Source organism: Erythrolamprus reginae, chromosome 2, assembly GCF_031021105.1.
Source record: "Erythrolamprus reginae isolate rEryReg1 chromosome 2, rEryReg1.hap1, whole genome shotgun sequence".
Lineage (NCBI taxonomy): Eukaryota > Metazoa > Chordata > Lepidosauria > Squamata > Dipsadidae > Erythrolamprus > Erythrolamprus reginae.
In genome coordinates this window covers 189,907,990-189,922,889 of record NC_091951.1, presented here as the reverse complement: position 1 = coordinate 189,922,889, position 14,900 = coordinate 189,907,990, and the positions used below count along the sequence as shown (strand labels likewise).

General features: G+C 42.1%; 1 pseudogene; it reads left to right on the top strand.

Moving 5' to 3' along the window:
- The first annotated feature begins 4,380 nt into the window (after positions 1-4,380).
- Positions 4,381-5,319, top strand: LOC139158729 (pseudouridine-5'-phosphatase-like; annotated as a pseudogene).
- The last annotated feature ends 9,581 nt before the right edge of the window (positions 5,320-14,900 follow it).

Below are 14,900 nucleotides of genomic sequence, written 5' to 3'. Positions count from 1 at the left end.
ATGTTGACTTTGGATGAATCATCGTGGTATTCTTTGTGGTTGGGTCCTTTGAGAGGTGGGATGGGTCTAGAGTCTTTGAGTTTATTGTTGACAAAGTTGTAGAAAACTCTATTAGATTTGCTGCGTAGGAGGTTTTCCTCTTGTTTGCTGTAATAGTTAAGGCATTCTGCTTTTATTTGATTGCAAATGCTTTTATATCAGCTTTTGAAGTTGGAAAGTTGTCCTTTTTTGTTCTTCCTCCAGAGAGATTTTTTTCTTGTTTGTAATTTTCTTATTGAGATGGGGAGGGTTTTTTTGTTTGTTTATGGTACATGTTAGAGGTACATGAAGTCTGATGATAATTTTCATTTCGAGTAGGAATGTGTTGTAGAGATCATCAGTAGTGTAGCATTCAGAGAATAGAGTTTTCCAGTTTAATGTTGAGAGGTGGGCTTCAATGAGTTCGTAGTTCGCTTTTTTGAAATTGAATTTTGGTGTTGTATTATTTTGGTGGATCATAGTGTGGCTTAGGTTGAGATGGAAGTTTATCATGCTGTGGTCGCTGTTGGAAAATGGTTCTGTTATTTGTAAACCATATATTGCACTTTTGCTGTTGTACCTTGTACCTGTTTATAAACAAAGATTTAAAGCCACAAAACCAACAATTAAATCAGTGAGGACTTGGAGTGAGGAAGCAAAGTTAAAGCTACAGGCTTGCTTTGCACATACTGGAATATTTTTAAAGACACCTCTCCAGACTTAGATGAACTTACGAGTCTGCGGAGAGGGGCGGCATACAAATCTAAATAATAAATAAATAAATAAATAAAATAAATAAATAAATAAATATATCGTAACATCATATGTCAGCTTTTATGAAGACCTATGTGTACCAACCAGGAACTTACAAATATACAGTAACAATAAACCTTGGTTCTCAGCCAAACTCAAGCAGTTACGCCATTCCAAAGAGGAAGCCTACAGAAAAGGTGGTAGAATGTTGTACAATCAGGCCAGAAATATATTAACAAGGGAGATCAGAGCAGCAAAAAGGAACTACTCTGAAAAGCTAAGGAATCAATTCTCAACAAATGAACAAGCAAATACAGTGATACCTCATCTTACAAACGCCTTGTCATACAAACTTTTCGAGATACAAACCTGGGGTTTAAGATTTTTTTGCCTCTTCTTACAAACTATTTTCACCTTACAAATCCACCGCCACCGCTGGGTTGCCCAGCCTCCGGACTTCCGTTGCCAGTGAAGCACCTGTTTTTGTGCTGCTGGGATTCCCCTGAGGCTCCCTTCCATGGGAAACCCCACCTCCGGACTTCCCTGTTTTTGTGATGCTGCAGGAGAATCCCAGCAGGGGAATCCCAGCAGCGCAAAAACAGGCACTTCGCTGGCAATGGAAGTTCGGAGGTGGGGTTTCCCAGCAAGGGGAGCCTCAGTGAAATCGCAGCATCGCAAAAACACAGAGGTCCGGAGGTGGGGTTTCCCATGGAGGGGAGCCTCAGGGGAATCCCAGCAGCGCAAAAACGGGTGCTTCGGCTGGCAAAAGGGGTGAATTTTGGGCTTGCACGCATTAATCGCTTTTCCATTGATTCCTATGGGAAACATTGTTTCATCTTACAAACTTTTCACCTTAAGAACCGCGTCCTGGAACCATTTAAGTTTGTAAGACAAGGTATCACTGTATGTGGAAAACTCTCAAAAACATCACCAGTTACAGCAAACCACCTTCACAAGCTGAAGGAAATCAGCAACTGGCAGATTACCTGAATGACTTCTACTGCAGGTTTGAAAATAAACCACAACCACCTACCTGCACAACCTCCATCCCAGACACAACAACAATAGCCAAATCTTCTACAACTGAACCCATCCCATTGGATTTACAATCCCTAGTGATCACAGAAAAGGAAGTGAAAGATCCAGGCATGGAGGAATTGATATATCCTTAGCTGCCTTTGATTTTATATGGTGTGTTTGGGCTGTATGACTGTTTTTAATAGGGGTTTTTAAAAGACTGTTTAAACATTGGATTTGTATATGATGTTTTATTGTTGTGAGCCACTCCGAGTCCTCGGAGAGGGGCGGCATACAAATCTAATAAATTATTATTATTATTATTATTATTATTATTATTATTATTTCACAGACAGAAGCCTGGAAAAGCACCAGGCCCAGACAAGATAACTCCTGCTTGCTTAAAAGTCTGTGCTGACCAATTGGCCCCCATCTTCACCCAAATCTTCAACAAATCACTAGGGTGGTGCTCACTGTACCCTTTAAGCTGCGTGTCCCAAAACAACTTCCCGTGCAGCCTTTTCTAAGGCTGCGCAACGGGAGGTGCTGCCTGCCCCCACCGCCCGCGGATGTGCCGGTGCCGAGCCTCCCTGCCCCCCACCCCAGGCACCTCTGGCCCCCTCATGCCCCTGGCCTCCCGCCGCTGCCCGCCTGATCCACTTTCCTCCTCCACCTCCTGCCTTGGGGCGCGGCTCCTCCCGCAGTGGTGGCAGCTGCGGCTTCTCTTCCTCATTCGGCCGCTAGCGAAGGGTCTGCGAGAGGGGTGGGGCAGGTGTTCCCGAAGCGCTCCCAGGCTATGTGAGGGGTTTCTTCGAGCAGTCCAGGAGCACCCGCTCCGCCCCTCTCGAGTCGCAGCCGCTTCGCTCGGTGCCCTTTCCCCGAGTGCTTCTGATACTCCTTAAAATAAGAAAAACCTTCCACGGCCTCCAGAGAAGAAAGGAAGAGAGTGAAAGAGAGAACAAGAGAGAGAGAGAGCAACAGACAGAGCGAGGTAGAAAGAAAGAGAGGGAGAAAGAAAGAAAAAGAGAGAGAGCAAGAGACAGAGCCAGATAGAAAGAAAAAGGGAGAAAGGGAGAAAAAGAGAGAGAGAGCAAGAGGGGGGAGAGAGAAAGAAAGAGAAGAGAGGAAGGGGGAGTGAGAAAGAGAGAGAGAGAGATGGTTTTATTTTATTATTAATTTCTTTTAATAAAAAAGAAGGGTATTTATTTATTTATTTACTTACTTACTTATTTAATTATATTTCTATGCCACTCAGTCCCAAAGGGACTGCCGCTCAGACACTATACTTTTCCGCCCACACCCAAAAAAAATTAGAGGGAACATTGGTGGTGCTATGTGTTCCTTCCTGCTTCAAATGCTCTACTATCACCCCAGTGCCAAAGAAGCCCTCCATCAAGGAACTGAATGACTATAGACCAGTTCCTCTAACATCTGTAGTTGAAAACCATCACGGATCCCTGCAATTTGCATACCGAACAAATAGATCGACAGATAATGCTGTTAATATGGCTCTACACTACATCCTTCAACATCTTGAATCTCCAATGACCTGCACTAGGGTCCTCTGTAGACTTCATTTCAGCATTCAACACCATCATGCCAGACATTCTCTTAACCAAACTAAATCAGCTAGCGGTACCTGAACACACTTGTAAGTAGATTACAAGCTTCCTAACAGACAGGAAGCAGCAGGTGAAACTAGGAAAAATCACATCAGACACATGTACAATTAGCACAGGGGTCCCCCAAGGTGGTATACTCTCACCACTTCTCTCTATACACTCATGACTGCATCTCAAACAATCCATCTGTTAAACTACTGAAGTTTTCAGATGATACAACAGTGATCAGACTCAATCGAGACAATGATTGATCCGCATACAGACGGGAGGTTGAACAACTATCCTTGTGGTGTGACCAGAACAATCTAGAACTGAACACACTCAAAACCGTAGAAATGGTGGTAGTCTTTGAGAGAAACCCACCTCTCACAATACTAGACAACACATCAACAGTAGAGACCTTCAAATTTCTAGGTTCTATCATATCTCAAGACCTAAAATTGTCACATAACATCAAAAACATCATCACCATAAAGCACAAAAAAGAATGTTATCTCTGCGCCAGTCTTCCATTGAACGGCCTTGAAACCCCACACCCAATTACCCCAAATCCTTTGCTTTTATACTGCCTGGAAGTGACATCACACTCCAAAGAGGCTAAAGCTGTAAGCTAATACCTTTTACTATACTAGTCTACTGCATTACATTGAGGAAGTCTGGGATATAGCACTGGATCCATTCAGACCAATTTGGGAACGGAGCATGGCTGTAGTTTCAACTACAGTGTGGGCTTGTAGCTTGTTTTACATCTGCCCTCCCAAGCAAACTGATTTAAATAATGCCTATCCTTTATTTTAACTAAAATTCTGCGACCAGAGTGTTTGATACAACAACTGGTTCTTCTTTCCTATGAATTCTTAGAAGAACTGCACGGTATACACACGAAACAGATTGCACAGGCGTAGTTTGTTTCCTGTGGTTTTCGTCAGTGGTTTAGCAGGTGAATGAGTTGTCAAGGATGGGGATTTCAATGGCTGTTTCCTCCAACAGAGGCAAGCCACTACAACCTGTCACTCATGTCCTCTTTGACCTGGATGGCACCCTCATGAACTCCAAGGATATTGTCAACGCCCTAATGAAAGAACTCTGCAGCTGCCATGGGAAGACATACACTTGGAAGGAAAGATCTCTGATCACAGGGATGAAAGAAATGAACACCCTGGAGATTCTCCAGAAACTCTTTCAACCTGCCCTTAACTGTTGAAGAAATCCTTCATGAAACCACCCAAAGGAAACGAGAATAACACCCCACCTCTACCTTAATGCCCAGTGTGGACAAGTTGGTCCGCCATCTGCCACGGGCATAAGATCCCCATCTTTGTCAGCACCAGCTCCATATGTGAGGTGTTTGAGATGAAAACGGGGCAACTGAAGCCCTTTTTCGGTTTGTTCCATCACATTGTGATGAGACATGAACCTGAGGTAAAAAATGGCAAACTGCAGCCCGATATACACTGCTCAAAAAAATAAAGGGAACACTTAAACAACACAATATAAGTCCAAGTAAATCAAACTTCTGTGAAATCCTACTGTCCACTTAGGAAGCAACACTGATTGACAATCAATTTCACATGTTGTCAGCACATTCAGCTTTGTACAGAACAAAGTATTCCATGAGAATATTTCATTCATTCAGATCTAGGATGAGTTATTTGAACGTTCCTTTTATTTTTTTGAGCAGTATATTTTGGGTTCCGCCAAGAAGTTCGATCCGCCAATATCTCCAGCAATGTGCCTCGTCTTTGAAGATGCCCTGAACGGGGTCAAAGTGGCTGTGGCTACTGGCATACAAGTAGTTATGGTCCCTGGTGGCGGTTTGGCAAAAGAACTGATGAAAGAAGCCACCTAGGTCCTACAATCAATGAATTATTTTAAGTCAGAAATGTTTGGCTTGCCAAAGTTTGATTGACATTTGCTGTTAGTTGATCTTATGGATTCAGGTTTTCCGACCAGAAGACGTTTCTTCCGCTATTAAAAGCATTCCAAAAATTCTTAAGTGGTTCTATAAAAGCATGCTCTCTATTCATGGATAATTCGCTTATTGAAATCCACCACGGCTAGGTGGAAAAAGATGAGTTGTATTTATTATTCCTATGTTACTAACAAATAGCCTGCCAAGGTATAAACTGGTGCCTTACATGGGAGTTTATGTAACTTACTCAGTAGTTTTCCATACAAAATAACATTTATGTTTGCTTGCGATTCATTACAACATTCGATATTCCTAGCTGGGGAATGCTGCAATCTTGTCTCCAGTTGATACCCTATCCTTCCAATATGAGATGCAGTCAATCTATTTATTGCTCATGATAATTTGATTCCAATATGATTGACCATAGTTTGTTAACTATAATATTGCATGAGTCACAATTGCCTGGATTTACACAATACTGTACTTCTGAATGCTATGTCACATTCTGTAATAAAAGTAACAGGAATCAGTGCACTTAAGTCAGGATCAATAGTTTTGGACCAGTGAAACTTTTTGGGGTGGGGAATAAATAGGCACTATTCTCTTTGCTCCTATAACCCATCTCCTCCCACTTATGACTGCATGACTGTAACTTTGTTGCTTGTATCCTTATGATTTATATTGATATTATTTCCTGATTGTTTGGACCCTATGACAGTTACTAAGTGCTGTACCTTATGATTCTTGATGAATGTATCTTGTCTTTTTTTATGAGCACTGAGAGCATATACCCGACAAATTCCTTGTATGTCCAATCACACTCAGCTATATTCTCTTCTCTTCTGATAGAAAGAAAAAGAGCTCGCATATATACATCTACTAAATGAAACAGAAGCAAAAGATTCAAAGCTATAACAAGTACTTATGGGTAAGTAACATAGAATTTAGGCAGGTATTTTAATTTACTAATTGTTTTATGCTGTAGTGCATGTGTAAATGTTTAAATACCCTTCGACAAAACACTATTGATATTTTATAAAATAGAAGTTAACATCAAAACATTATGGTATTTTTAAACATCTAGCTTGTTCATATCTTTATTCTAAGAACAGTGCAATTCTTCAATATTTGAATATGTGAATACTATCATAAGAGTACCTGAATGTCAAATATTTTTAAGATGAGATTCTTTGAGATTCAGATAATCTTAATTTTATGATATGAGAAATCTAGATACATTCAGTGAGTGGGTAGGTCTTTTAAGTTTTTTTTCATTATAAAGAGAACAATTATTTCAATACAACTAAAATACCCATGCTTCGCTATGAATCTATGTGATGGGGCTTGATAAATTGACACTTAAAAAGCTTGCAAATTAATGAGTAGTTTAAAAAGGGACTGTAATATTTTGTTAGAGGTGGCAAGCTAAGTTTCTGTTACAGATGAAAATATTATTTGCATAGCATAGACTTTCAGTTTGTCTCTCAGATAAATTGCTCAGGACCTCCCTGTAAACATTCCTGGTTTTGCTCTGTGGTTGGAGGATGAACAGAACAGATCTTGATTGCAATATTTTTCACTTTTGGACATACAGTAATCCCTCGTTTTTCACAGGGGATGCGTTCCAAGACCACCTGTGAAAAATGAATCTCCATGAAGTAGTAGAGGAAATATATTTTTTATGTACTTAACAAATATTTGGACTTTTAAAACCCACCCTTTGCATTAAACAGTCATTCTATAATGTTTCTCAGCTGGAACTACATGCGATATCCTCTTTAATAGAGTACAGTAGTACTGTAGAAGAATTTTATGGATTTTAATGGATTTAAAATTTTCAATGGATTTACAGTGATCCCTCGATTAGCACGGTCTCAATTAGTGCGAAACGCTACAACACGGTTTTTCAAAAAATATTAATTAAAAAATACTCCACGGTTTTTTTGCTATACCACGGTTTTTCCCACCCGATGACGTCATACGTCATCACCAAGAGTCACTTCTCTGTCTCTTTCTCTTTCTTTCCTGTCATTCTCTGCTTCAATCATTTTCTCATTTCTCTTTTTTCTCCCCTTTTTTCTATCATTTCTCTCTCTCTTTCTTCCTCTCTCACACTCTCTTCCTCCCTCTCATCTCTTTCTTTCCTTCTCCCTCTTTCCTTCTCTCTCCCCCTCTCCACTTGCCCACGAGAAGAAAAAAAGCAACCTCTGCCGGGCAGCTCCCCTTGTGCCCCCGCTTTGTGCCTGCCTCTTGTCCCTCTCTTTTGGGGATTTTTTTTTCTTTTCTGTCTGAGTGCGTCTGTGTGAGCGCGAGAGAGGGAGTGCGTGTATGTGTGTGTGTGTCTGTTGCGGCTTGGGCTGGTCGGCCTCGGAGGCGGGAGAAGGCGAAGAGGTAGCAAGCGGGGAACCCAGCGGGGTGGATGGCGGCGTCGGCGTGTGTGTGTGTGGTGGCAGCCTTCAGCTTGGGGTCGCCGCCGGCGTGCTCGAAGGATGCGCCGCCGCCCGCCTTGGAGCCCTCGAAAGCCTCGTCGTCTTCTGTGCTCTGCTCGCCGCTGCTCTCCAAGTGGGGCGCAGTGGCTGGGAGCGCGCGCCTTTTCTCCCCTGCGTGGATCCTGGCTAGCCGTCGCGCCTCTCTTGAAGATGGGGAGCCTGGCGACGCGCTGTTTTCCCCCACCGAGGACAATCGGGGTAAACTCTTTTGGTTGGGAACCAACCGGCCCGGTGCTCTTTTGGCTCTCTTGGGGTTTCCCCTTTGCCTGGGCAGCAGGAAGACCCAGGGAAGGTTCCTTTGGCCACCCAACAGCTGATCTGCTCCGCAGCGCGGCAGCAGCGAGGAGCCGAAGATGGGGTTTCCCCTTTGCCTGGGCAACGGGGAAACTCCATCTTCGGCTCCTCGCTGCTTCTGCGCTGCGGAGCAGATCAGCTGTTGGGCGGCCAAAGGAACCTTCCCTGTGTCTTCCCCGCTGCCCACACGCAAACTCCACCATCTGCGCATGTGCGGCCATGGAAAAAAAGGGCGCGCATGCGCAGATGGCCCCCTTTGAAAACCCGTGAAGTAGCGAATCCGCAAAAGATGAACCGCGAAGTAGCAAGGGATTACTGTACATCTTTAAGCCCACCTACTGTATTTACCATACATTTTAAAATTGTGATGTTGGACTTTAAATGTCTACTGTTCCTTTAGGAAGCTGGCAAGGAAACCAAAATTGTTGAGAGCATCTTTAGTAGTGCTGAATAGAGCAGTTGCCTCTGTAAAGGGCAAGGAATGAAGAAATGAGCAAGAATGATGGGCTTCAAACATTTTATATTTGAAGGAACCCAATCCAAAACCTTCCTTCTGCAAGAGAAAGTGAAATGGAGAACCTTAGGAGAAAACTATATTGGGATTGTGTTGTCCGATTCTTCAGAGTTATATTAATGAACATGTCTCAGAGCCATTTTGGAGTTTAGCATGTTACCCTGTTTCCCCGATAGTAAGACACCCCCGATTGTAAGACGTATCGGGGGTTTCAGGGGGGTCGGCTAATATATAAGCCGTACCCCGAAAGTAAGACATATGTCTTACTTTCGGGGAAACACGGGGGTATTGCCGGGGGGGAGCCCGATGACGTCGCTTCCAAGCTCCCCGCACGCTCTTCGCCTCGCCGCGGCGCCACCGCCTCTTCCCCGGCTTGACAAAGCGAAGGACGGCGCTGGTCCGAAGCGAGCCGAGCGGGCGGCGGCTTGCAGCGAAGGTGCTCGTCCCAGCAACTGAGTCCTGCCGAGGCTCGGCTGCAAGCGGCCAGCAAGGCCGACCAGCTCCGAGGCGAGCGGCCGGAGCTGCGCCCTCCTTCGCCCGCCTCCTTTCCGGCAGGCAGGTGGGGCTGCCCAACTGCGCAGAGCGGCTCCTCCCCTCCAGACACACGCTTCCCCGACACGCGTCTGTGGCTCCACGCGTGCACGCCACTTGGAGCCCTGAGGTTGAACTTGGAAAAGGGCTCACGAGGCTCCTGTCCCGCGGCTGCCCTTCTGGACTCTGGGGAGATGCCTTCGGGAACGCGACCCTTTCAATTTTTTTCCAATGTAAGACATACCCCGAAAGTAAGACGTAGTGGGGCTTTTGGGGGTAAAAAGAAAGTAAGACACTGTCTTACTTTTGGGGAAACACGGTAGAAATATCAATAATAAAGAAAAGGAACCCTTCCAGAATAAAAGGAGATTATTGTTTCATAAAAGCACTTGGAACACTGGCAAGATGGCATCACTGTAGTAGATATACCTTTGATACATACTCTAAATCCGCAATGTTGTGTCATCATGTCTTAACATCTGGAGCACTGGAGCAAGCCCAACACTACTAACACGGGGTGGTGATTTGTGGGTGTTAACACTAATGCAAAATGCAAAACAAATACCGCAAGTGATAACTCTTGGCTGAAAGTGGCCTGACCAGTTTCTCAAATATTATTTTTCTCCCCACTCTACATATTCACAAGTTGATTAGCATATAAATAAGTTAATTGGGTTTATTAGAAAGACAGGCAATCTGTGAAAAATAATAAAAAATATTTTTTTTAAAAAGAAAAGAAAGAAAGACAGGCAATGTAGGTTATGTAAGATTCTGTTGAGATCACCTCCTTATATTGCCAGATTTTCTCAAGGTACAACTGGAACAAAGGCTCAAACCAGAATGATGACAATTGTAGCATGCTTACTGATTCTTATCAAAGCAGCTTTTCTATTGCAATGTTTGTGCAATCTTATCCATGACTAATGTAGTTATGATTTAGTTGCCCATATAATCTATCCATGACACTCAGCCCAAAATTAACTATGTCGTTTTGCATGAATATACTAGGCCTCAAAAAGCCTACTCTGGGTTACAATTAATCAAACTCAGTGTAAACACAGCTTCCATGTGGCTAGGCAAAGGTTGTTCAGTAACTCTTTTGTCACTAAGAATATAATAATTATTCTGAGAGCCGTAAACAACTACCATACTGATTGTCTGCTTATATTAAGAATTATCCCAAGGCAACTGAATAGAAGATTATCTATACTGTAGGTAGTCACCATTATGTTTTCTAGAGTGTGCCACAGTAGTAGCATATAAACTTTTCTCTAGTTCTTGATAAAATTACCCCATCTATTAAATCTTAAAGCAAATTATGAATGGCTCCCGATTGGTAATAATTTGCTGAAAAACATGTTCTGGAGGTTGTTATTGTTGGGATCCATATAACAGAACCAAAGCTTTCTTGTTCTGGGCACGGATACTTAATTCTCCAAGACTCTTAAAACTCCACTTCTTGAAATAATTGTCTTTTATTTCGTCACACCAGTTTAGATATATGAAAACTTTAGCAAAGCAGAAGATGCAAAACGTACAGACTGAAGCAATCTCTATGGGCTTGAATATACTCTAACTATTCTGGGCAGTGTTTCTAACATTCCAATCCTCAGTTCCTTGAAGATAAGGAACTATAAATCACCACTTTAATTTCATCGCTTAATGGCTGGATAAATCAGTTCAACAATGTGGCTTCCGCTTCATTTCAGCAAATACAACATAGGTTTTTCGGGAAAGCCATTAAATCTCCACCATTCTTTGGTCATCATTGTCAAACTCCGCCTTCATTTCCTGTTTAAACCTGGAAATAACATCTATAGTCCGCAGAGCTATTCATGTAGAATTAATATTTTTTACCTTGAATCTCTTCTTTTAGCCCTTCTGCGACATTTAGGATCTAATCATTCATCTCCTGATACATTTTCCTCACTGATAGGGGCCAACTTCTCATTGTCACATCAGCCCCCCCTGGTACTCCCACATCAATATCTCCTTCACTCTCGGCTTCCAATCCCTCTGGCTGCCTTCCTAACCCAGGATAACCTGAGGGACCTGGCCCATCGTCCTCAGAATCAGGTATGTCCTGAGACTGATAAGGATCACTCACAACAGTACTAGGGTTGCAATTTGCAATATACAAGTACAGTGGTACCTCTACTTATGAACTTAATCTGTTCCGTGACCAGGTTCTTAAGTTGAAAAGTTTGTAAGAAGAAGCAATTTTTCCCATAGGAATCAATGTAAAAGCAAATAATACATGCGAATGGGGAAACCACAGGGAGGATGGAGGCGCTGTTTCCTCCTAGGAGATTCCTAGGGAGGCCCCACGGAAGCTTCGCCCAGCCTTTTCCGGCCCTATTTCCTCCCAGGAGATTCCTAGAGAGGCCTCACAGAGGCTTCTCCCTGCTTTTTCCAGTTACAGTTTCGGAGGCTCGGGTTTGTAAGTGGAAAATGGTTCTTGAGAAGAGGTAAAAAATCTTGAACACCCGGTTATCTAGAAAAGTTCTTAAGTAGAGGCGTTTGTAGGTAGAGGTACCACTGTACTCATAATTCCAAGGCCTAATTTTTGACAAACCTAATGAACCTGGAACCTAGGTCGACAGTATTGAGGAGCATTTTAGCCAAGTCAAGCACCTCATCTCAACTTTAGGTGTTCATATTGTCTGGACCAGGTAGATAATTAATCTGTGATTAACACTCTTCTGGTCTGTGGTATCTTTACTTTTCCCCCTCCAACTTCATATCTATATCTATATTTTGTCATGAATAAAGACAATTGTCTCTTCCACCTATTTGTCTCTCCATTTTCATCCAAAAGAAGTGTTAATAGCAACAATAACCTAATTCATCTTAAGTTGTGGATTGGATATTTTGGGATATTTCCATATTTTCCACACTTCAACTGAAGTTCCTAACACCTATTTGATGAACTTCTTCATAAATAGACTCCCATTTTACTCCAAGAGTTTCAAAACAAATGTTTTTCAATGGGAAAACAGCAGGAGGAACCTTGTTAAGAGTACAAGATTCCAGGCATCTTATACTCCATAATACATCCTGCCCACCTTGTTCTATAGCACTTGGTTGTGACACCTGCTGGTCCACTTGCATTTCGTAATGCCTTCCCACAACAACCACTACTCTAGGGCATTCTGCAACATATTCACCCAACACTATCCCACACTCCCACCTGTTCCTCTGTAACAACTTGCACAGTCCTTGAGGTTACAACAGCAACTAGGACTGTCAGGATTACTGTTAATAAGCCATGTGGTTACATGATGCCATGCTTTACAACAGCATTTTGGGATCCTTGATGTGGTTTTCCTGCAGACATTCAATTAACAAATTAGGCAATATCATTAGTACTAGCATGAATGGCTAGTCAAACATGTCTAGCTGCCCACTATCTACCGCAGAGCATAATATTCTACAATATTCAATTTCAATGGTAGCACTGATGGTGTTACCTAGTTTGGTAATGAAATGTGCGCAAACCGCCCCCTTCCCAAAAAAACCTCACACCAAGCTTGGAGAACCCCACAATTCAACCCTGACTTACAAATATTCACTTCTTTGGATACAATAGCATTTCTTAGCAATGAAAATTCCAGACCAATTGTCATTGTGATCTGAAGACTACCTATACTGGACTTTTATTGTTTGGTCTTGAACGGTAAAATAAATTTTGAATGTGTAACAAGAAATATATATTAAAAGTGGCAACATTTTCACATGTTAAAATTTGTCAAAAAACTGAAGAAACACAAGTTGTTCTGTTGTGAGCCGCCCCGAGTCTTCGGAGAGGGGCGGCATACAAATCCAAGTAATTAAAAAAAAAAAAAAAAAATTACAAAAAAAACCCCTCAGCACTTGGTTATAAAAGGAATAGTTGGTTTAAAAGCTGTATCCTGAAATAAAAGTTTTTAAAAACAACTGGGAGAAAAGAGACAGGTAGAAAAGAAAAAAGGTAAGATCTGAGATCTAAAAAAGTAGACAAAAACACAATGAAACATGCTGTTTTGTTTGCCACTTGAATATACTTTTAATTCTGGACAGGGCAAAAACCAAAGCAGAGAAGATCAAGGCTTATCACCTCAGGCAAAACTATAGCTCCTTTAATAGCAGTTTAGTTTTTAAAAAAATAGAATGCTAATTACTATACTAACTGGCTCAGGTGTTACCCATTAAAATATACTGTAGTGTCTGTTAAATAAAGCTGCTTCCACATTAGCATATGTGCTATTAGAAGTAATGATCCTGAGAAAAGAGAACACATTTACTTCCCATGTAGATACAACATACAACTGTGAGAGTGGTTTTTTTCTAAATAATGCAGAGAGAATGCAGCAATGCTTTCTCTCAAGTAGCAGGTATTGCTTGCATATAGTTTTTGGTAAAAATAATTACTCAAAGAAATTTATTGGCTGAATGACACAAATCTACAGGCTAGATGATACGAATCTACAAGCTAGATGCACTAATGCAGGAACATTGTTAATATCATCTAAATATTATAAAGTGCATGATTTCAAGGCTGCTACCATGTTTATTGGTGAAATGAATTCTGGATAAGTTCTCCAGATATGAGTACAGTTGCCCTGTACCTTTGCCATGGATCATGCCGAGATCAACCGGAGCAAACACTTTGGTTGCTGAGTGCTGGGACAGACAATGAAATAAAATACAGTGATACCTTGTCTTACAAACTTAATTGGTTCTGGGATGAGGTTCTTAAGGTGAAAAGTTTGTAAGACAAAACAATGTTTCCCATAGGAATCAATGGAAAAGTGATTAATACTTGCAAGCCCAAAATTGACCCCTTTTGCCAGCCAAAGCGCCCGTTTTTGCACTGCTGGGATTCCCCTGAGGTTCCCCTCCATAGGAAACCCCACCTCCAGACTTCTGTGTTTTTGCGATGCTTCAGGGGAATCCCAGCATCGCAAAAATGGGTGCTTCGCTAGGAACGGAAGTCCGGAGGTGGGGTTTCCCAGCGAAGGGAGCGTCAGTGAAATCGCAGCATCGCAAAAACACCGAAGTCCTCGAAACCCCACCTCCGGACCTCTGTGTTTTTGCGATGCTGCGATTTCACTGAGGCTCCCCTCGCTGGGAAACCCCACCTCCAGACTTCCATTGCCAGTGAAGCACCTGTTTTTGCGATGCTGGGATTCCCCTGCAGCATCACAAAAACATGGAAGTTCAGAGGTGGGGTTTCCCATGGAGGGGAACCTCAGGAGAATCCCAGCAGCGCAAAAACAGGTGCTTCGTTGGCAACGGAAGTCCGGAGGTGGGACATCCCAGTGGCAGCGGTGGGTTTGTAAGGTGAAAATAGTTTGTAAGAAGAGGCAAAAAAATCTTAACCCCAGGTTTGTATCTCAAAAAGTTTGTATGATGAGGTGTTTGTAAGATGAGGTATCACTGTATAGTATAAAACAAAATCTCTGTACGACTATCAGTTTTCTTCCTTTTTGAACCTCAGTATATTTTTTTTAATTCTACTGTTCAGAGACTATGATTAAAATATTGAATAGATATTTAATTTACCCACTCAGAAGCTAAAACAATGGTGGAATAGGAAATTGGAAGAACAATGCTTTATCACTGCCATACTGGAAATTGCGAAACCAATAAACACAATAAAATCCTTGTGATGTCTGCATTTAAAATTTCAAAATATTCCACCTTCATTTTGAAATATTTCACCAAGCCTGGCTATATCCTGTCAAAATTAAAATTGACTCGAGATAAGC